Below are 23,640 nucleotides of genomic sequence, written 5' to 3'. Positions count from 1 at the left end.
GACACGAAAGGGAAGCAGTGGTTGAGAAGTGAGTCAGACGGGGTTGTGTACTACCCTAGATGTTATACAATCTTTACATTGGGCATGCAGTAAAGGAAACCATGGAGATATTTAGAGAGGAAATTGAAGTTTAATGAGAAGATATATAAACTTTGAGATTTGGCGATGATATTGCAATTCTGTCAGAGACTGTAATGGTCAGTTGAATGTAATAGACAGTGTCTAGACAAGAGGTTATGAGATGAACGTCAACAAAAAGTAGAACATGTGTAATTGAATGACGTCGAATTAAATCCGATGAAGCTGAAGTAATTAGACTGGCAAATATTAACTAAAAGTGGTTGATGAGTTTTGCTATTTGAGCAACAAAACAACTAACGATGGCAGATGTAGAGAGAATAAAGTATTTAAATTTCATATAGCACGCGAAGTATTTCTGTAAAAGAGGAATTAGTTAACACCTAATATAAATCTAAGCGTAAAGATGTCTTATATAAAGGTATTTGTCTGGAGTGTAGCCCTGTACGGAAGTGAAACGTGTACGATACGCAGTTTAGGCAAGAAGAGAATAGAAACTTTTTACATGCAGAAGAACGAAGAACATTAAATGGGTTAATCGAGTAACTAACGAGGACTTACTGGATCGATTTGGGGAAAATAAATTTATGATAGGACTTGACTAAAAGAAGGGATCATTTTACAGGATACATTTTATGGTCTGGAAAAATCGTCAGATTGGTAATGGAGGGAAGAGTGGGGGAGACCAAGGGATGAATACAATAAACAGGTTGATATGGACGTCAGTTGAAATAGTTATTCGGAAATGAACTGGATCCCACAGGTCAGAATATAGTAGAGAGCTGTACCAAACAAGTATTCAGAATGAAGAAAACTGCATGAGACAATACTTTCTAAGGAAATGAAATTAATTGTTGAGAATTTTAGCTGACATGACCTGAACGTCGTCTCAAGCGTGTGTACACTGCATGAAACAGATCACTTAGGATTACTTAGTACCAAGCCACCTCTACCTCTAACGTTGCTTGTGAAGAGATCGGTACGGTTTCTTCTTATTTAAGAAGAAACACAAGCGAGGCCGTATCCAACCACACTAGAAAGGAAAGAATAGTTACTTTCACACAAACAGTGAATACAACATCAATTCACTTATGGACCAGGTGCAGTACCTTATTACAGGTTCAGTGATTCAAGATATAATAAGTATAGCAAAGTTCACAGTATTGACATAATTATTTATTTCACTGGTCGGCATCGTAATACAGTTCTACAGGAGGCAAATATCAATAAGTTCACCTGAAGGTAGTTGTGAACTGTTGGTACTGTAATCCACTTATTCCTTCACTCTGTTCGCAGATATGAATTTTTAATTGACTCGTAATTGTTGGTGTAATAATGTTATTGCTGTATCCAAGGATCTAGTTTGTTCACAACTATGGAGAGCTGCAGATCATTCATTGAGCTTTAATAAAAATTGATATAGGTTCCCTACATCCGCAACTGCTCATACTGTAATCCACTGTAATTCTGTAATCCACTGTAATTCCTTCACTCATATCGCAAATACGAATCTCTAATTGGCTCATAATCGTTGGTGGAATAACATTATAGATGTATCGAAGGATCCAACTTGTTCACAGCTATGGAGCGCTGCAGATCATTCATTGGGGTTTATTAAAAATTTGCATACCTAAGCTACATCCGCATCAGCCCTGTGTCTTTGCTCGTACGAGACACTTATGACCAGAGTTGTAAAACTTTTGTTGGCTAACTTAGGCTATCAAAAGTAATCGTAAACTCCTGTAGTTTTCCCAGTAGACTTGGTCAATTAAAATCCTACCCGCATTACCTGTGAGTTAGGTGTGTTGCATATATATCAGGTGTAACTTCATTTAGATCGCTACGTTAACGTGTGCGACAAGTTGCTTACTAGATTGGCCTAGAAATCGTCTAGAAACTGACTGAGGGTATATAAAGAGCCGCGTAACTTACGGAATGTTAGGATGCGACTAGCACTCTTCAACATGTATCATCATTTTGAAGTGTGAGAATTGTACAATACAAGACAGAAGTCAGCTGTAAGCAGCTCAGAACCATATGCGAGGCTTATTCGGAAAGTAAGGAACGATCGGTCGCGAAATGGAAACCACAGTGAAAATCAGATGAAGTTTTGCACATGTGTGCTGGGCAGTGTCTCTAGTATGCCCGTCGATCGCATTACGTCGTTATTGTTAGTTCTGAGCAGACAGGGAGCACATAGAGTATGCAGCCAACATTACATAACTGTTGTCCGTTTTCTGCTTCAAGACAAGTCCCAGCCGCATTCTGCAGGGGCAATGAAGATCCCCCTGCATCGCTTTCCATTGGAAATATTTGATTACCCACAATGCAGCCCGTAATTATCTCCATCTGAGTTTTGAGAACCGTTGGTTACGAAGACAACATTTTGACACGGACAACGAGCTGTAGGCCAGCGTAGAGAATTGACGGAAAGTACTGGCGGCTGCCTGGGAGGGTATTGGAAAGTTGGTACAACGCTGCGACAAACGTCAGAGTCGGATCGGCGACTATGGAGATAAGTAGTTGGGAGTTGTAGCTAACTGCTGCAAATAAAACAGTTTTGACGTTCCCTGTCGTTTCCATTTCGCGACCTATCGTACCTTACTTTCCGAATAGCCTGCGTATTGTAACGGAGTGGTTACTTGTTAACGAGATCACCTTCAGAATGTAGACTCTGTCCACAATCTATCAAACGCGTTACTCAGAAACCTTTACAGAGTTCAGGAAAAACTGTTAAGGCCAGAGGACCACTTCTGAAAAACTATTTAAACGTCGATATCTGCCATGTCAGCAACCTTACCTAATGAGGAATCTAGACTCTTGAACGCCACATCATCAGTTTGATCTCGCACAGTTACAACAATTTCTGACGGAGTGGTGGACGAAGTCATCGCTAGAGCTGTTTACGCTTCACAAACCTTGGATCGTGAAATAGATCGTTCTATTGATTACAAAATAACAACAATAATTATATAGAATTTTGTATTTGTGCATGTGAACTGCACTTGCCTCAAATGTAAATAATGTCGTTAAATAAAAGCACAGAGATTACGTAATCAAATCAATTGCATTATATATAAAACGCAATTTATTTTCTGTAACGATTTACATTATACAACGGGTGATGTGCGATTCTAATTATGTGCAAAACAAACACACAAACAAAGAGAAATGGTCAGCTCTCAGTTTCTCTGTTACGTATCCATTTACGTTTCATTCCCTATCAATGCTCCCTATACTACCGGTAATTCTACCATTTACTAAGTCATTTATGTACTGTACCAAAACTACCGAATCGTAGTATCGGTAGAGCGCAGCTCAACTTGTCACTTCCTTCGGGCTCACCCATTCGCGGCACCCTGCTAAATCCAGTAGACAAACTGCGTCCCGTAAGAATTTTTAATCTCAGGCGATATTTTCATTTTTCTATTACATACTTATTAATTTATTCAATCCCCGAACAGGAACAGCTGACAGTACACGTACATGTTATTCATGGAATAACAATATTTACAATTTTAGTATAGTGTATGTATGACAAATGTTTCTGTTTTCAGGCTGAAGAATGGTTTGGTGCAACTCTCATTATTAGTCTACCCGATTTAAGTCTTTTCATCTCTGCATGACTACTTAAAATTATATCTGTTTTAGTCTACTTGCTGCAATCGAGCCTTCGTCTGTCTCTACAAATGTTAGTCTCCATACTTTCCTCTAATTTCAAATTAGCTGTTCCTCGATGCCCCAGGATATAGACCGTCGCAGGCATTCGAGTCGATGGTCTGCTGCCATCGCCAAATTTCGTCACACTGTCCTAACGGATACGTTCGTCGTGAGCCCAACACTGATTCCTGCGGCTATTTGACGCAGTGTTGCTTGTCTGTTAGCAGCGACAACTCTACACAAATGCCGCTGCACTCGGTCGTTAAGGGAAGGTCATAGACCACTGCCTTCTCCGTGATGCTAGGTAATGCCTGAAATTTGGTATTCTCAGCACACTCTTGACACTGTATATGTCGGAATACTGAATTCCCTACCGATTTTCGAAATGGAATGTCTTACGCGTCTAGATCCAACTACCATTCCGCGCTCAAAGACTGTTAATACCCGTCTTGCAGCCATAATCACATTGGAAATCTTTTCACATGGATCACGTATGTCCGCCCTTTAGGTGCATGGTCAGCACGTATGAATGTCATGCAGCGAGGTCGGGTTCGATTCCAAGCCGTGTCGGAGATTCTCCCCGCTCAGGGACTATAGGTAAGGTGTTGTCCTTACGTTCGTATCGTCATAACTGATATTGTACTGTTCAGATGGCGGCCAATAAATTAAATTAAAAAAAGCCATACAATCATTTCACTTCACCTGAGTCCAAATGACAAATTCGCTAATGCGCTACCCTTTTATTCCTAACGTTTGCTGTACTACCGCTATCTGTATATGTGCGTGTCGGCGTCCCATGACTTTTGTCACCTCGGTGTTCTGTCCAATAAAGAACCTCGACTGCTACTTTCCGTGTCTCATTGCCTAATCTAATACCATCAGTATCACCAGTTTTGAAACTTCCTAGCAGTTTTAATTTGCCAGGAAATTTCATATCAGCGCAGACACCACTGCAGAGTGAAAATCGCATTCTGGACCGCCAGTTTTATTCAACTAAACTCAATTACATTGGTTTTACTGTTTTTTATGTTATCTCCTTTCAAGATACTATCCATTCCGCTTCAAGTAATTTTCCGTATCTGAAAGAATGCTGTCACTGGCGAAGCTTAAAGTTTTTATTTCTTTCCTTTCACTTTAAATCCTTTTCCAAAGATCTCCTTAATTTACTTCACTGCTTGCTCAATGTAATGATGGGAAAACATGGAGCGTAGCCTACAGCCTTGCGTTACTCCTATTTCAACTACGGCCTATCTTTCACGCCCTTCCACCCTGAGAACTGATTCTGGTTAATGTAAAGTTGTAAATAACCAATCGCTAATTTTATACGTAGTAACTTCAGAATTACCAAGAATGAACTCCAAACATCAGTGTCAAAAATTTGTAAAGAAATATAAATACAACTAATCATTTACTTCTTCCTTCTTCATCTTCTTCTTCTGCGCTTCATGCTTTGGGCCTTCCCCTGTCGCTGTACCCAGACATTCCCCCACCTTTCATGATTTATTCATTCTTCAGGTTTGACTCTCATAATTTCGAGATGCAATATTCTACTACCTTATCATTTAATGTGTTTTGCTCTCTCTTCATGGATATTATTTGCTAATTTATAGATTGTTAAGTTCATTCCTAATCTCGTCATATATAATTCTGTTCAACGTACTAGATTTTTTACTACACTGATAAATCCCACTTTTTCTGCCTGAATCCTACTCTCTTGTTGTTTGTATCTGACTCACTATTCACTTCAATACAGTGAAGCAGGAAGAGACAATAGTGTGACACCCGTGACTTTTTTTTAAGTACATATAGATTGTTCCATATATACATAACACTTATTCTAGTTGGTTCTCTCTATAGCTGCAATATTCATACGTAATGTTATATCTTACATATTTAAGATATTTAACTTTTTCTAACATTTAATCACCGAAAACAGATTGTAGTTGTGTGGGACTTTTTCTCTTCAAAGCTTTTTTAAATTTCTTGTCGATATATTCCTTATTATTTATGTTTCAACGGTGATAGAAGCAGTTTTTCACATTAATAATAAGGAACAAGTTCTGCACCTCATTTTGTTGTTGTGGTCTTCAGTCCCGATACTGGTTTGATGCAGCTCGCCATGCTACTCTATCCTGTGCAAGCCTCTTCATCTCCCAGTATCTACTGAAACCCACATCCTTCTGTATCCGCTTAGTGTATCGATCTCTTGGTCTCCCGCTGCGATTTTTACCGTCCTTCGCTGCCCTCGAATACTAAATTGGTGATCCCTTGGTGCCTCAGAATATGTGCTACCAACCGATCCCTTCTTCTGGTCAAGTTGTGCCACAAACTTCTCTTCTCGCCAATCCGATTCAATACTTCCTCATTAGTTATGTGATCTACCCATCTAATCTTCAGCATTCTTCTGTAGCACCACATTTCGAAAGCTTCTATTCTCTTCTTGTCCAAACTATTTATCGTCCATGATTCACTTCCATACATGGCTACACTCCATACAAATATTTTCAGAAATGACTTCCTGACACTTAAATCTATACTCGATGTTAACAAATTTCTCTTCTTCGGAAACGCTTTCCTTGCCAGTGCCAGTCTACATTTTATATCCTCTCTACTTCGACCATCAGCAGTTATTTTGCTCCCCGAATAGCAAAACTTATTTACTACTTTAAGTGTCTCATTTCCTAATCTATTCCCTTCAGCATAACCAGATTTAATTGGACTACATTCCACCATCCTTGTTTTTCTTTTCTTGATATTCACCTTATATCCTCCTTTCAGGACACTGTCCATTCCGTTCAGCTGCTCTTCCAGATCCTTTGCTGTCTCTGACACAATTACAGTGTCATCGGCGAACCTCAATTTTTTTATGTCTTCTCCATAGATTTTAATTCCTACTCCGAATTTTTCTTTTGTTTCCTTTACTGCTTGCTCAATATACAGATTGAATAACATCGAGGATAGGCTACAACTCTGTTCGCTCCCTTTCCAAGCACTGCTTCCCTTTCATGCCCCTCGACTCTTATAACTGCCAACTGGTTTCTGTACAAATTGTAAATAGCCTTTCCCTCCCCGTATTTACCCCTGACACCTACAGAATGTGAAAGAGAGTATTCGAGTCAACATTGTCAAAAGCTTTCTCTGCGTCTACAAATGCTAGAAATATAGGTTTGCCTTTCCTTAATCTATCTTTTAAGATAAGTCCTAGGGTCACATGTTTAAACATTTTTACGGAATCCAAACTGATCTTCCCCGAGGTCAGCTTCTATTGCGCCTGATATGTGTTCAGTATTCAGCGTGTAACAGAGACATGTTTTAAAGATTTTGGTGATTTTACAGGATGAAATTTCTAATATTTGATTTAAGGAATCTATAGCCAGAAACGTAAAATAAAGTTTCTAACAATTACCATGTTGTTGTTGTGGTCTTCAGTCCTGAGACTGGTTTGATGCAGCTCTCCACGCTACTCTATCCTGTGCAAGCTTCTTCATCTACTAGTACCTACTGCGACCTACATCCTTCTGAATTTGCTTAGTGTATTGGGGTGTTTATAGTCTACACACTACCTGTATGAAAAATTACCAGGTGAAACTCTCAATAAACATTTGGGCTGAAACTTTTAGAGATTCCCTTACTGAACATCACGACTTACCAGGTCGTTTGAATGGTGTATGGTATCTGAAGATTCCGGACAATGCCTTGCCTTAGCTTGTGTAGGATGTTCCTTTGTGTACTCAACACTAGTGGGAACTGTATCAGAGCTTATTGAGGGCGTCATCACAGGGTTTGGTACCTTCAGAGAGAAGGACGGAATATTACAGTCAGACAAAGCGTTAAGTAACGAAGTTTATGGTCATCACATTGAACATTTACTCTACAGTAGTGAAGTCGCCGATTCGGGCTTACCGTATTTGAGTATACTCTACTGTCAATAAACGTTCCCCAAACTACAGTGTTCCCATGTTGCATTTAGCGTAACGAATTCGTAGAATATCCATAGTGATCAAATGTTCAGATGTGTGTAAATTCCTAAGGGACCAAACTGCTGAGGTCATCGTTCTCTAGACTTACACACTACTTAAACTAACTTATGCTAAGAACAACACACTCACCGATGCCCGAGAGAGGACTCGAACCTCCAGCGGGAGGGGCCGCGCAATCCGTAACTTGCGACATGGCGTCTCAAACCATGCGGCCACACCGCACGGCAGTGCACAGCGCTGTACAATCATTATTTCACATTTCCTACTGTGGATTCTTTGTATTAAAACGTTCAAAATTCCCTCTTCTACAATTTTCCAAATTTTTAAAACATCATTCCTTTAAATCCTATATATTGGAGGTCCTTCATCACTATGCTTGTCACCAGTACACAGCAAAAACAAAAAGGGAGAGGGTATTCAACGTTGCTGCAGAAGACAAGCAGGCGACGGAGCGCAGGTAAGGCGGAAGAACGAATTCCGCAATCGCCCAGCCGGCAGGCGGCTGGCGGCATCATAAATCAGGTCGGTGCTGACAGCATGGAAGCGTTCCACCGTAAAACGCGACAGCGCTGCCTGCATGCTGATGCCCAGTCTGGGGAACTGTCAATATGTCGCAGCTCGTAGCTAATTTCCCGCTCGCATTTATTGTGAAATTTATTACGCCAGCCACTGCTGCAGTCGAAATATTGGGCTGCCCACACAGGGGATAAGAGAAACAACGATAAGTTTCACTTTTGCAGATTGCGTGTTTCCCCACGTAGTGTCAGCGAATATCGAGTTCTCGAGGTATTACACGTGACGGAGCATATTTTACGACACGGTTCAGAGGTATGCCACTGTCGTCAGTACTCTGCCATTTTTCATATGCGTACACTGGGTATTATAAGCCTTTGGGGTCAGAATTCGGTCAAACTGTGATAACGCCTTTCCCCCCACCCCATCAATAAAAACTCGGTTGAGGTGAAAGACAGGTCTGTACGCACCCTGGCATCTAGGTTAGGAGGAAGGTTAAGTTTAGCTGCGATTAAGATTACGTGATAAATATTGTGCCAATAGATTTATGTGTGACACTGTATTACCACATCTTATAATGAGAATATTCTGGCTTCTACCAGTTTTTCCATTCACCTGTAAGAAATTTGTGTTATATTTCACGGCCGTGACTTATTAAACTGATAGTTCGGTAATTTTCACATCTGTCAACATTTGCTTTCTTGGGGATTGGAATTTTTATATTCTTTTTGAAGTCTGAAGGTATTTCCCCTTTCTGATATAATGTGCTTACCAGATGGTAGAGTTTTGTCAGGGCCAGCTCACCCAAGGCTGTCAGTAGTTCTAATGGAATACTGTCTACTCCCAGGTCCTTGTTTCAACTTAAGTATTTCAGTGCTCTGTCAAACTCTTCATGTAGTATTATATCTCCCATTTCATCTTCATCTACATCCTCTCCCATTTCCATAATATTGTCCTCAAGTACATCGCCTTTGTATAGGCTCTCTATATACTCCTTCCACCTTTCTGCTTTCCCTTCTTTGCTTTGAACTGGGTTTCCATCTTAGCATTTGACATTCATGCAAGTGGTTCTCTTTTCTCCAAAGGCCACTTTAATTGTCCTGTACGCAGTACCTATCTTACTACTAGTGAGATATGCCTCTACATCCTTATATATGTTCTATACCCATCCCTGCTTAGCCATTTTGCACTTCCTGATAATCTCATTTTTGAGACGTCTGTATTCCTTTTTGCCTGCTTCATTTACTGCATTTTTAATATTTTCTCCTTTCATCAATTAAATTCAATATATCTTCTGTTACCCAAGGATTTCTATTAGCCCTCGTGTCTTTACCTACTTGATCATCTGCTGCCTTCACTATTTCATCCTTCAAAGCTACCCATTCTCCTACTACTGTATTTCTTTCCCCCATTCCTGTCTATCGTTCCCTAATGCTCACCCTGAAACTCTTTCAAACTTCTGGTTCTTTCAGTTTACACAGGTCCCATCTCCTTAAATTCCCACCTTTTTGAAGTTTCTTCAGTTTTAATCTACAGTTCCTAACCAATTGATTGTGGTCAGATTCCACATTCGCCCCTGGAAATGTACACTCCTGGAAATTGAAATAAGAACACCGTGAATTCATTGTCCCAGGAAGGGGAAACTTTATTGACACATTCCTGGGGTCAGATACATCACATGAGCACACTCACAGAACCACAGGCACATAGAGACAGGCAACAGAGCATGCACAATGTCGGCACTAGTACAGTGTATATCCACCTTTCGCAGCAATGCAGGCTGCTATTCTCCCATGGAGACGATCGTAGAGATGCTGGATGTAGTCCTGTGGAACGGCTTGCCATGCCATTTCCACCTGGCGCCTCAGTTGGACCAGCGTTCGTGCTGGACGTGCAGACCGCGTGAGACGACGCTTCATCCAGTCCCAAACATGCTCAATGGGGGACAGATCCGGAGATCTTGCTGGCCAGGGTAATTGAATTACACCTTCTAGAGCACGTTGGGTGGCACGGGATACATGCGGACGTGCATTGTCCTGTTGGAACAGCAAGTTCCCTTGCCGGTCTAGGAATGGTAGAACGATGGGTTCGATGACGGTTTGGATGTACCGTGCACTATTCAGTGTCCCCTCGACGATCACCAGAGGTGTACGGCCAGTGTAGGAGATCGCTCCCCACACCATGATGCCGGGTGTTGGCCCTGTGTGCCTCGGTCGTATGCAGTCCTGATTGTGGCGCTCACCTGCACGGCGCCAAACACGCATACGACCATCATTGGCACCAAGGCAGAAGCGACTCTCATCGCTGAAGACGACACGTTTCCATTCGTCCCTCCATTCACGCCTGTCGCGACACCACTGCAGGCGTGCTGCACGATGTTGGGGCGTGAGCGGAAGACAGCCTAACGGTGTGCGGGACCGTAGCCCAGCTTCATGGAGACGGTTGCGAATGGTCCTCGCTGATACCCCAGGAGCAACAGTGTCCCTAATTTGCTGGGAAGTGGCGGTGCGGTCCCCTACGGCACTGTGTAGGATCCTACGGTCTTGGCGTGCATCCGTGCGTCGCTGCAGTCCGGTCCCAGGTCGACGGACACGTGCACCTTCCGCCGACCACTGGCGACAACATCGATGTACTGTGGAGACCTCACGCCCCACGTGTTGAGCAATTCGGCGGTACGTCCACCCTGCCTCCCGCATGCCCACTATATGCCCTCGCTCTAAGTCCGTCAAATGCACATACGGTTCACGTCCACGCTGTCGCGGCATGCAACCAGTGTTAAAGACTGCGATGGAGCTCCGTATGCCACGGCAAACTGGCTGACACTGACGGCGGCGGTGCACAAATGCTGCGCAGCTAGCGCCATTCGACGGCGAACACCGCGGTTCCTGGTGTGTCCGCTGTGCCGTGCGTGTGATCATTGCTTGTACAGCCCTCTCGCAGTGTCCGGAGCAAGTATGGTGGGTCTGACACACCGATGTCAATGTGTTCTTTTTTCCATTTCCAGGAGTGTATTACAATTGAAGACCTGGTTCCTGAATCTCTGTCTCACCATTATATAATCTATCTGAAACGATCCAGTATCTCCAGGCCTCTTCCATGTATACAACTTCCTATCATGACTCTTGAACCAAGTGTTACCTATGGTTAAGTTATGCTCTGTGTACCAGTCGGCTTTCTATTTCATTCCTTACCCCCATCACAATTTCACGTACTACTTTTCCTTACCTTCCTTTTCCTGCTACCTAATTCCAGTCACCCATGACTATTAAATTTTTGTCTCCCTTCACTATCATAGTAATTTCTTTTATCTCATCAAACATCCAGTCAGGCAGTACTAGGCGACCGAGACAGACGCTTCAACAGGGAAGTAACCACTTTTGTGACATTTACAAGTTTCTAACCAGGAGAGACTTTTGTATCACCTGTTTGCTTCAATAGTTTAGTTTCTTGATTTTCTGCTTGTAAACATAATACCCAATAGCCACAGTTCTCACGTTTCCGCTTGTGTCAAAAAGTAAACCGATTTTATGACATATTACAAATTCCTAATCAGGGGCAAATTGTTTAGTCCCACCTGCGTATTATTAGACACAGTACCGGCGGTTTCGTCAGGGTCTACAGCAGAATTGCGCAGCGCAGCGCAGCACGTGCCGATAGTCCGTTTATCTGCATAGGTTAGTTTTCCATGGTCTTTAGTATAGACAGGGAGTGTGACTCTTGTGTGTGGATGCGAGCCGAGTTGGGGACACTTCGCTCTCAGCTTCAGGATGTAATGGCTTCGGTTACACAGCTTGAGGCTGCAGTGGATGGCACCACTTTTGTGGGCCAGCCGGGGGATCCAACGAACGTCCAGCACCTCCGAATCCTCCGATCGGTCCTCATCGGTGGCCAGCCCAGTTACTGCTCCCACTGAGGTTGACCCCTCACCTGTGGTCCAGTGGGAAGTCGCCCCAGGGCGAAGTAGGCCGCGAAAGACTTCCCAGGCGGCAGCACGTAAGGCCTCCCGAGTTTGTCTGAGAAACAGGTTCCAGGTGTTGTCTGTGGCTGACACTGTCACTGAGCCAGATGCTGTCGCCTGAACTGTTTCAGAGGATACCACTAAGCCTGCAAGATCCTGGCAATCACAGAGGATATGATTATTGGTAGTTGGGAGGTCCAAGGTTAGGCGCGTTATGGAGCCCCTTAGGGACTTGACTGAGAAGAAGGGAAAGAAAACCAATGTGAACTCCATGTGCATACCGGATGGAGTCATTCTAGATATGGAAAGGGTCCTCCTGGATGCCATGAAGAGCGCAGGGTGCAGCCAGCTGCAGGTGGTGGCTCACGTCAGTACCAATGATGTGTGTCACTTTGGATCAGAAGAGATTCTCTCTGGTTTCGAGCGGCTAACAGAAGAGGTAACGGCTGCCATTCTTGCTTTCAAGATGAAAGCAGAGCTGACCATTTGCAGGATAGTCCACAGGACCGTTTGTGGACCTTTGATACAGAACTGAGTGGAGAGTATGAATCAGAGGCTCAGACTGTTCTGCGACCGTATAGGCTGCAGATTTCTTGACTTTCGGCAAAGGGTGGTTGCGTTTCGGGTTCCCCTGACCAGGTCAGGTTTCCACTATTCTCAGGAGGCGGCTAAACAGGTTGCAGGGGCTGTGTGGCGTGGACTGAGCGTTTTTTTTAGATTAGAGAGTCTCGGGAAAACACAAGACGTGCTACAGTCACAAAGGGTGCAGGCTGAACACAGGAAGAACGTAGATACAGGAACCACTGGTATAAAAGTTGTAAAGTGTCGTAGCTGTGTTGGGAAAGAACAGGAGCTCCAAACGCTAATACACAGCACTGATGCTCAAATTGTTATAGGCACTGAAAGCTGGCTAAAGCACGATATAAGATCAGCCGAAATTTTTGTGAAGAACCTAACGGTGTTCCGAAAGGATAAGTTAAACACTGTTGGCGGTGGTGTGTTTGTTGCTGTTAGAAGTTGTTTGACATGTAGCGAAATTTAAGTAGATAGTTCCTGTGAGTTAGTATGGGCAGATGTCATTGTTGGCAACAGAAATAAAATAATAATAATTGCATCCTCTTACCGACCTTCCAATTCAGATGATGCAGTTGCTGAATGGTTCAAAGAAAACTTGAGTGTGATTTCTAACACATACCCTACTCATACAGTAATAGTTGGTGGTGACTTCAATCTAACCTCGATATGTTGGCGAAAATCCATAATTAATTCCGGAGATACACATAAAATATCATCCGAAATTGTCGCTAAACGCGTTCTCTGAAAATTATTTCGAGCAGCTAGTTTATGGGCCAATGCGAATAGTAAACGTTTGTGAAAAGACACTTGACCTCTTAACAACAAATAATCCAGAGTTAATAACGAGCATCAAAACCAATACAGGGATTTGTGAACACAAGATTGTCTTAGCGACGCTGAATATTGTAATCCCCAAATCCTCCAAAAATAAGCGAAAAATACACCTACTCAAAAAAGCAGATAAAAATTCACTTGACGCCTTCCTGAGAGACAATCTCCACTCATTCCAGATTAATAATATAAGTGTAGACCAGATGTGGCTTGAATTCAAAGAAATAGTATCATCAGGAATTCAGAGATTTATAACAAATAAATTAACAAACGACGGAGCAGATACTCCTTGGTACACAAAACGGGTTAGAACACTGTTGCAGAAACAACGAGACAAACATGCTAAATATAAACAGACTTAAAATCCCCAAGATCTTTTACATAAGCTCGAAATTTAGCGCTGACTTCAATACGCGATGCTTATAACAGTTTCCACCACGAAACCTTGTCTCGAAACCTGGCACATAATTCAAAGAGATTCTGGTCGTATGTGAAGTACGTTAGCGGCAAGAAACAATAAATGATTTCTCCGCGCGATAGCAATGGAAATACTATCGAAGACAGTGCTGCCAAAGCAGAGTTGCTAAACACAGCATTCTGAAATGCCTTCACAAAAGAAGACAAAGTAAATATTCCAAAATTCGAATCGAGAACAGCTGCCAACTTGAGTAACGTAGAAGTAAATACCCTCGGAGTAGTGAAGCAACTTACATCACTTAATAAACGCAAGTCTTCTGGTCCAGACTAAATATCAATTAAGTTCCTCTCGGAGTATGATGACGCATTAGCTCCATACTAAACAATCATATACAACCGTTCACTCGACGAAAGATCCATACCCAAAGACTGGAAAGTTGCACAGGTCACACCAATATTGAAGAAAGGTAGTAGGAGTTTTAGAACACATATTGTGTTCAAAAATTATGACTTACCTCGAAGAAAACTGTCTTTTGACACACAGTAAACATAGGTGTTTGAAAATATCGTTCCTGTGAAACACAACTAGCTCTTTATGCACATGAAGTGTTGAGTCCTATTGACAAGGAATTTCAAATCAGGCCTGTATTTCTGGACTTCTGGAAGACCTTTGCACTGTACCAGACAAGCGGCTTGTAGTGAAATTGCAAGCTTATGGAATATTGTCGCTGTTATGCGACTGGATTTGTGATTTCCTGTCAGAAAGGTCACAGTTCGTAGTAACTGACAGAAAGTCATCTAATGAAACAGAAGTGATTTCTGGCATTCCCCAAGGTAGTGTTATAGTCTCTTGGCTGTTCCTTATCTATATAAAAGACTTGGGAGACAATCTGAGCAGCCATCTTAGGTTGTTTGCAGAGGACGTTGTCGTTTATCGACTAATAAAGTCATCAGAAGATCAAAAGAAATTGCAAAACGATTTAGAAAAGACATCTGAATGGTGCGAAAAGTGGCAGTTGACCCTAAATAACGAAAAGTGTGACGTCATCCACATGAATGCTAAAAGGATGTCGTTAAACTTCGGTTATACGATAAATCAGTCTAACCTAAAAACCGTAAATTCAATTAAATACCTAGATATTACAATTACGAAAAACTTAAATTGGAAGGAACACAGAAAATTTTGTGGGGAAGGCTAACCAAAGACTGCGTATTATTGGTAGAACACTTAGAAAATGTAACAGATCTACTGAGGAGACTCCCTACACTAAGTTTGTCCGTCGTCTTTTAGAATACTGCTCTGTGATGTGGGACCCTTACCACATACGTCTGACAGAGTACATCGAAAAAGTTTAGAGACAAGCACGTTTTGTATCTTCGCGAAATATGAGAGAGTGTGTCACAGAAATGATAAAGGATTCGGGCTGGACATCATTAAAAGAAGGCGTTTTTCGTTGCGACTGAATCTTCTGACGAACTTCCAATCGCCAACTTTCTTCTCCAAATGCGAAAATATTTTGTTGACACCGACCTACACAGGGAGCAACGATCACCACGATAATGTAAGGAAAATCTGAGCTCATACGGAAAGATATAGATGTTTGCTCTTTCCGTGCGCTATACGCGATTGGAATAATAGAGAATTATTAAGGTGGTTCGATGAACCGTCTGTCAGGCACTTAAATGTGATTTACAGAGTATCTATGTTGATGCAGATGTAAGTGATGTACATTTCATCAATGTAATCTTCATCTATAGAGCTAGTTGGCATATAAACTTCTACTACTGTTGTATGTGGGGGCTTCCTGCCTATCGTGGCTACAATAGTGCATTCACTATACTGTTCGTAGTAGCTTTCCTGCACTTCTGTCTTTTTATTCGTTACTAAACCTACTTCTGCATTACCCCTATTTGATTTTGTATTTATAAATCTGTATTCACCAAATCAAAAGCTTTGTTCCTCCTTCCACCGAACTTCACTAATTCCCACTATCTCTAACCTTAACCTATCTATTTCAGTTTTTAAATTTTCTAATCTACCTGCCTGATTAAGGGATCTAACATTCGATGCTATGATACGTAGAACGCCAGTTTTATTTCTCCTGATAACGGCACGCTTCTAAGTAGGTCCTGCCCAGATATCCAAATTTGGAATACAGCTGTATTTCCCCTTGATTTCAGCTTTTCACAGTGTAAGCACAGTAGTGCCATTTTGATTAATGTTACAAGACGAGATCAGTAAATCATCCAGACTGTTGCCCCTGCAACTATTGAAAAGGCTGATGTAAGTTAATTATATTGGTTAAATAATTTAAAATTTAATTAATTTTTATTCCATGTAAATGGAGAATTGTAAACACACATACTGCTTCGAGAGTAAGAAGTTTACTGAATAAGTCATCCTCAAAGATTAACAAATAAAAATTGAAAACAAAGAATAGAAATACTCTGTTCAATTTTTGTTACCAAAAAAGTAAATATGACAAGAAAATTTGTAGGTAATAGATTTAATATTAATGAAGAAATTGTTAATTAATTGCATAAACCAATGAAAGAAAACCTTAAAAGAAAAAAAATTCGGTACACACTATGATTAGAAAAAATTTCAATTGGAAGAGATGATTTATGGCAAGCTGAATTAATTGAAATGAATGCTGGAAAATTAAAAGGAAATCAAAGAACTGAAAGATTTTATTCAATTTTTATTACCAAAAAAGTAAATATGATAAGAAAATTTGTAGTTAAGGGAATTAATATTCATAAAGAAATTGTTAATTAATTACATAAACCAATGAAAGAATTCTTAAAAGAAAAAATTTCTTTTGGAACAGGTGATTTATGGCAAGCTGAGTTAGTTGAAATGGATTCTGGAAAATTAAACGGAATTTCAAAAGTAAATAAATTGTATAAAATTTATTAACTAATATAGATGCTTTTTTTCAAGGTGTGCTTGGTCTATTCCAGTTAGAGATAAGATAGATTAAAGTATAGTTCATCATCTTTGAAAAATATTTAAGTCAAGAAAACCATAATTATTACAAACAGAAAATGGCAAAGAATTTCGTAACAAAAAACTACAAAAATAATTATGAAAATTATTATTAACCATTATTCAGCTTTTAGTGAATTAAAATCTACAGTTGTTAACAATTAAATACAATATTTGGAAGAAATTTGATTTAGAAGAAAATTATAAATTGGTGATTTAGTCAAAAATCTTATTGAATAATATAACAACATAAAACATTCCACAATGAAATTGAAACCAAAACATGAAAATGAAGAAAATGAATTTTTTAGAAGCTGTTTATGTAACCAATTTGTTAAAAACTATTGCTAAACATAAAAATGGTGTAAAATAAGATTAAAAAACTTGAAAGGAATTTTTCAGAAAATGGATATACACTAAATGGGTCAACAGGAATATCTGAAATTGAAGATAGTATTCATTCTAATGAATCACACTAAAATAAGAAGAATTAAATGGTAAAGAAGTCAGAGGAAATTTTTATGGACAATAACTATTGAAAACAAATGTTTATCTTGTTATAAAATTTTAAGTAAAAAAAGTAGTGACCTAATGGTAACTGGTGAGATCTGAGAAGTCATACACTAGTTGCCTAAATAAAAAAATGTAATTTTCAAAAATTTTAATGAAAAATCTCATAAACAAAAAGAGTTAATTACTGAAAATTTAAACATATTTGGCATTGAATATAATAATAATCATTATTATTGTAGTTTTATTAAAGAACATAGGGTAAATTTGGCTATTCAAAAAAAAGTTAACAAAACCTTCTAATGCCAGAATTATTCGAAAATGTTGCATTTTAACTAAAGGGTCAATTAGTTGTAACAAATATTGTTTATTAGATATTTCCATAAATTGTGGCAAATGATATTTAAAATTTAATTATGGAAAAAGTGATCAGATATTAAGTTTTATATTTAGATAAATGTTTACTATATCATTTATATCATAATACATAATTTTCTCACTAATAAACATTCAAAGTTTTGAAATAATTTTGTCTTCAACCGATTCTTAAAGTTTCTGTTATTCATTCATATAATATTACTTAATTTGGTACATAATTGATTTTTAAAAGATGTTCATAATTTCTATGTCTTTTTCTAATAATGTCTGTCTCTGAAAATTTTTAAATTACGTTCAGATAACATAATAATCGTAATTGTAATCATATAATCGTAAAATAACAAAAGTAGGTCACAAATATTCATCAGTTACTTGAGAAAAACAAGAGGTGATAAATTATTAATTTGTTGATTTCTTTCACAAAAATCACTATAGTTCTATCATATATTTCATCTGTTTATATTTATAAATTAGTCTTAATTTTATTTAGAGCTGTGAAATGATTTATTTGATCTCCATAGAGTTGTTTTACATTACTCATTGTTATATAGTCTCTGTTTTTGTTCACAGAAGGGGAAGATGAAGAGTAACCCATTGTTTAACTTGTTTTGTTTCTTCTTTATTGGATTTTCAAATTATAGAATATAATCCAGATATGTTAATAAATATTGTTAATTTTCCATTTCTTTGGAAGTAAGTCCACAAGATGCCTTGAAAATTTTCTAATGCAACACAATCATCTTTGTCAATATCTTTTTTGATAACTTGGTTTGTGTCTTTGTGTTCTAAAAGTTCTTCAACATATTCGGCTTTGAACTAAGGACTGTTGTTTTCAACAGTAATCGTTCATACTCATTTATCATTATTTATCAGTTCATTATTTTTTAGATCTAAAAATAAATCCATTTAAATATAATTAAATATAACAATTTTTATATTTATACAATCCAGTAGCTTTTCTCTTTATCATTCGATAGTGAAAGTAAAGTGATTTGTCCATTGCAATCAAGAAAATGAAATTAGGAAAGAAATAATAATTACAAATTATAAATTGATTCCATTGATTGTAGAAACAGAAAACAGAAAGAATATAGGAATAATATATATGAACATACTAATGAACATATTCATAACTGGAATAAAATACCATTACTTTTGAAAACTGTAAAAAGAAAGTGAAAATTCTTCTAAATATATTCATAGTAGCAACTAGAATAAGAGGAAAATCCATTACAGCAACCAGAACATAAGGAAAGGTACTGTCAGATATTTGAATGTTTTTGTGGAAAATATGTTTGTAAAATATATTTGAAAACACATATCAAAAACTGATTAGAGATCGAATTAATTTTTTTTACTTTATAATTCTATTTGGTCAATCTTGTTAGGTTTTCTTTACTAACTAATTCTGATCTGTAATTGTTTTATAATAATCATATGGAATAATATTCATTCCATCTTGCAGGATAATAGTTTATCATCATTTGAACTTCAAACTATGTTATTACATTCTACTCTGTGGAAACAGTTTTTAACTGATCTAAATATATTCATTTTTGTTTTACGTTGTCATCTGAACAGGTTTTATAATTGTCAGAAGTAATTTGTACTTTTGCAACAGATTTTTTAAGTCCTGTAGATTTTCTTTTAGCTCTTTACCTCTTACTTTATAAGCATCCATTACACTCTTAAGCTAACATGCTCCAACACAGTTTTTCTACAGTTTTCTTCTTACACTTTCCCTAAAGGTCTGCGCTTTACGTATAGAGATTAACAACTGTTATCTTAGGACTAATCACTTGCCTGAGATCGTTTATTATCGATTTTATATCTTCAGTTCTTGTATCATGAATAAGACAATCTGTATCCATTTAACCTCAATCATTCATTTCACTGAATATAAGTTTTATGACACTACAGTGATAATCATACGTTTCTTTTTTTGGAAATTCCTAGAATACTCATAGCAATAATATCTTCAAATACCTAGAATACTCATTCTATTGAATTTGACTGTTTTTCATATGAACTGAAACTAGATTTTCTGAAAAATACAGTAATATGTTCATAGCTTGGTATTGAAATATTGTCGATTATTTTTCTGCATCTGTATTATGTTTTTTTCTAAAATTTTCTATTGTTTTATCAATTATTGAACTATTCATAAGTTTATAGATATCTTTTTCTAAATCATTTGTCGCTGAAGTTCTCAATTCTATATAAAAACCAGTGCATTTTTGCAACCAGTCTGAATGTTCAAATGGATTTTCGTTAAATATTGTTCAAGAATTATGTATTGTAAAACACATATTTCTCCATTATTTAATGTTGTTAATAATTTAGTTCCTCCTTCTGGTGCTAAAAGTAATTCTTTCTGTAAATCGTGTATCTTTTTTTGGATATTTTAAACCAACTTCTAAAATTTAAGCTTATTTATTGCCATCTGGTAAATTATTTATTTTTTCAGAATTAAAATATTTTGCTTCTAACAATCTCAAATTCCTAAATGGTAAAAATTGAGACATTTCCCAAACATATCAATTATTTGCATGTAAATATACAATACAATTTGATAGTTTTTCTAAATTAATGTTTTTAAAATATTTGTTATTTGATTCAGCATATCCTTTAATACTTATTCCACCTTGAATTAATGTTTTAAAAAATATAATCATATCTTAATGATTTGTGAATCTAAAACAACTAGCTGGATCAAGTTTATTAGATTAAGTGCAAGTATCTGTAAAAAATTTTAAAATAACTGCTAGTATGAAGACATCAGGCTAATTATATAACTTTGTGAATTCATCTACATTTTTAATATTTAACTTTTTCCATAGAAATTTTGCATGATCATAATCTTCATCAGAATTGTGTTTTGTTGTCATGTTGAGTACAGAAATATTCTTTATTAGGTAGTTTTGCTTCTTTTTAATTTTTCTTTGTCATTCATATATTCTTAAAGATAACCTCCTTTTCTAATCATTAAATCTAACTATCCACTTTCAAAATGTTTTGCTATTTCTCTAAATTCTTCTTTTGTAAGATTACAAGATACTGTATCAATACTCAAGTTCATAAAGTTAAATGTATCCAGCTATTGTAATGTGAATCCAATTGCAACTGCTTTACTAAAAGAAATATATTTTTGCTCATTACTTCATATAGCAATAATATCTTGATTGTCCACTGCTATGTCTTTGACAACAAATGAACATTGAAGTTTGGCAAATTATGAATCTAAACTGGAATAAAATTACGATTTTGATAATTAAGATTACAATCTTGTGGGCACTTCTTCGATATTTTGTATTAAATGCCCGTGATCTCTTACCTTCCTTCTCGTTTAGTAAATCCCTGTCTTTATAATTCAAACAAGTTTTTTGTTTTTATAATTCGTTATATTTTCATTTGTCATTATCTATAGAATATTTAGTTCATATATTTCACCAATTTCTCTAGATTCTGTTTTAACATTTCAACAATTTATTTTGCCATTTCTTTACCAGTATATCTTACACGTTCTTTGTACTCATCGTTAGGATGTTCAAAATAATAATTAAAAAAGTGGAATATGTTTTTGATATTTATTAACAAAAACTTTTTCAGGATTGGTCTGAAAGTATTTTCATCTCTTAAAAACGTTCAAAATCTGTTAAATTTCAAAAGGTACTGATAATGAATTATTAAAATTTTTAAATCAATTTTTTCATCTTCTACAGGCATATCTACTTTTGCTTCTTTATGTTCTTTACATTTGCTTTATGATTGTTGAATTTTTCTTCTGAATGAAAAATCTTAAACATGATCACAAGTATACATTTTTTCTTTGTGTTCACTTAAGTGTTAACTTTATGAACAGGAAACTCAAAAATTTTTTTATACCTTTTCGTAGGTGTTCAGTATGCTCCCCTTAAGATGTAATACATATGTCAATTAGGTATTCAAATTCTTCGCAGAATGAAGCCAGCATGTCTGGAGTTACAACTTCCACAGCTGCTGATATGCAGTATCTCAGTTCACTCGTTGTTGTTGGTAGCTGAGGCATATAAATAGTCTGTTATAATCCTCCACAGGAAATAATCATATACAGTCATGTACAGTGACCTTGGAGGACAGTTATGTAATGCTGAATCAGGACTGACTGGTCCATCAATCAGTAATCCTTTCATTTAAAAACTGATTTGAAGATGCCAGTGTGCACGTGTCCCATCCTCTGGGTGAATGAAGTCCGAATCAGTCTCCAAGTGTTGGAAAAGAAAGATCTCAAGCTTATCGAGATATGTGCTTACTGTAGCAGTGTTCTCGGCAAAGAAAAATGGACCATACACCTTTTCCTGTGAAGCTGCACGAAACACATTAAATTTTGGAGAGTCTATGTCATGTTGTACAACTTCATCTGGTTGTTCAGTACCCGATATTCTGACATTATGACAGTTTACCTTTCCATTGAAATCACGACAAAACTCTAAGTGTGGAAGAAAACTGCCATCCTCCATCTTGCCAAGAACGAAATTACAGAACTCCACACGTTTTTGTTCGGCACCGTCACAAAGAGCTTGCAGTAGCTGAATTTTGGATGGTTTCATGTGTAAACGTCAACGCAACGCAGGCCAGACGGACATCTGGGGCATGCTGAGCTGTCGAGCTGCAAGGCGAAGCGATTTCTGCGGACTCCTTGTGAAAGTACGGCAGATGCTATCGATGTCTGTGTCAGACACTCGGGGACGCCCCGCCGATTTGCCTTTACACAAGCAAACTGTTTCTCGGGATTGTTCATGCCATCGTCTACTGGTCTGTCCTGTAGGAGGTTCCTCACCATACCTAGTTCGAAAGTCACGCTGAACAGCTATTACTGACCCGCACTGCGCAAAACGTAGAATATAAAACGTTTTCTGTTGTCTCGACACCATTTTACTAGAAACGAAATGGGCGCACACTGCTGCTACCTAGCAGAAACCATCTAAAACTCAAGAGTTTGCTCTTTCCAACAGCAAGTTGCTCACTCGCGTATCTAAAATAACATAATAGCTATGATTTTTTAAATCTAATGAATCTTTTTGATGCACCCTGTACTTTATTTAAAAGTAATATGTCCCTACGTATCTGTCCTCGCTCGTTCTACAGTCAAAGTCATTTACTGAATACTGTTTAAAGTTTTCCCCAGTTATTAAAAACCTCGCGATCTGTTGCGCGTGGCTACTTGATCCGGATGCCTCACTCTCCCGTCTAAAGATCTACAGGAGCAACAACCACTCCTGTCCACATAGTGGGGCTTCCCCATCAGCGATCCTACCTCGATAGAGGAAAGATGCGTAAGGGTAGGCACGATTCGACAGGAAAATATGCCTTCGCAAACTATAGACTACGCAGTTTTTAAACCTGGGATTGTGCCTAGTAAACACCCAAACATGTAAGAAATTTAAATAAAAAAGGACAGGAAAATCAAAATACGTCCCTTCTAGTTCGAAGCTTATAACATGTCACAAACAAAATGGCGTGGGCCACTGTGTTGCTGCAGGGTCCGAAGCTCCTTCTAACTGAAGTGTCTTAAAACTTTAACTGTCAGTTCAAACAAAACCAAACGACTCTCACGATGCAGAAGGCGTAGTTATTCACTAAATAGTTATTAAACGTAGGGCTGTGCCAAGTAAACACTCAAAGTTGCAAGAAATTGAAGACTGTAAACTTTAAAGCTCACAGGAAAATCGAAATAACATGCTTCTAATTAGAAACTCGTCGCAACTCAT

This window comes from Schistocerca gregaria, chromosome X, assembly GCF_023897955.1.
Source record: "Schistocerca gregaria isolate iqSchGreg1 chromosome X, iqSchGreg1.2, whole genome shotgun sequence".
In the NCBI taxonomy this organism is placed as follows: Eukaryota; Metazoa; Arthropoda; class Insecta; order Orthoptera; family Acrididae; genus Schistocerca; species Schistocerca gregaria.
This window is presented reverse-complemented; position numbering follows the sequence as displayed.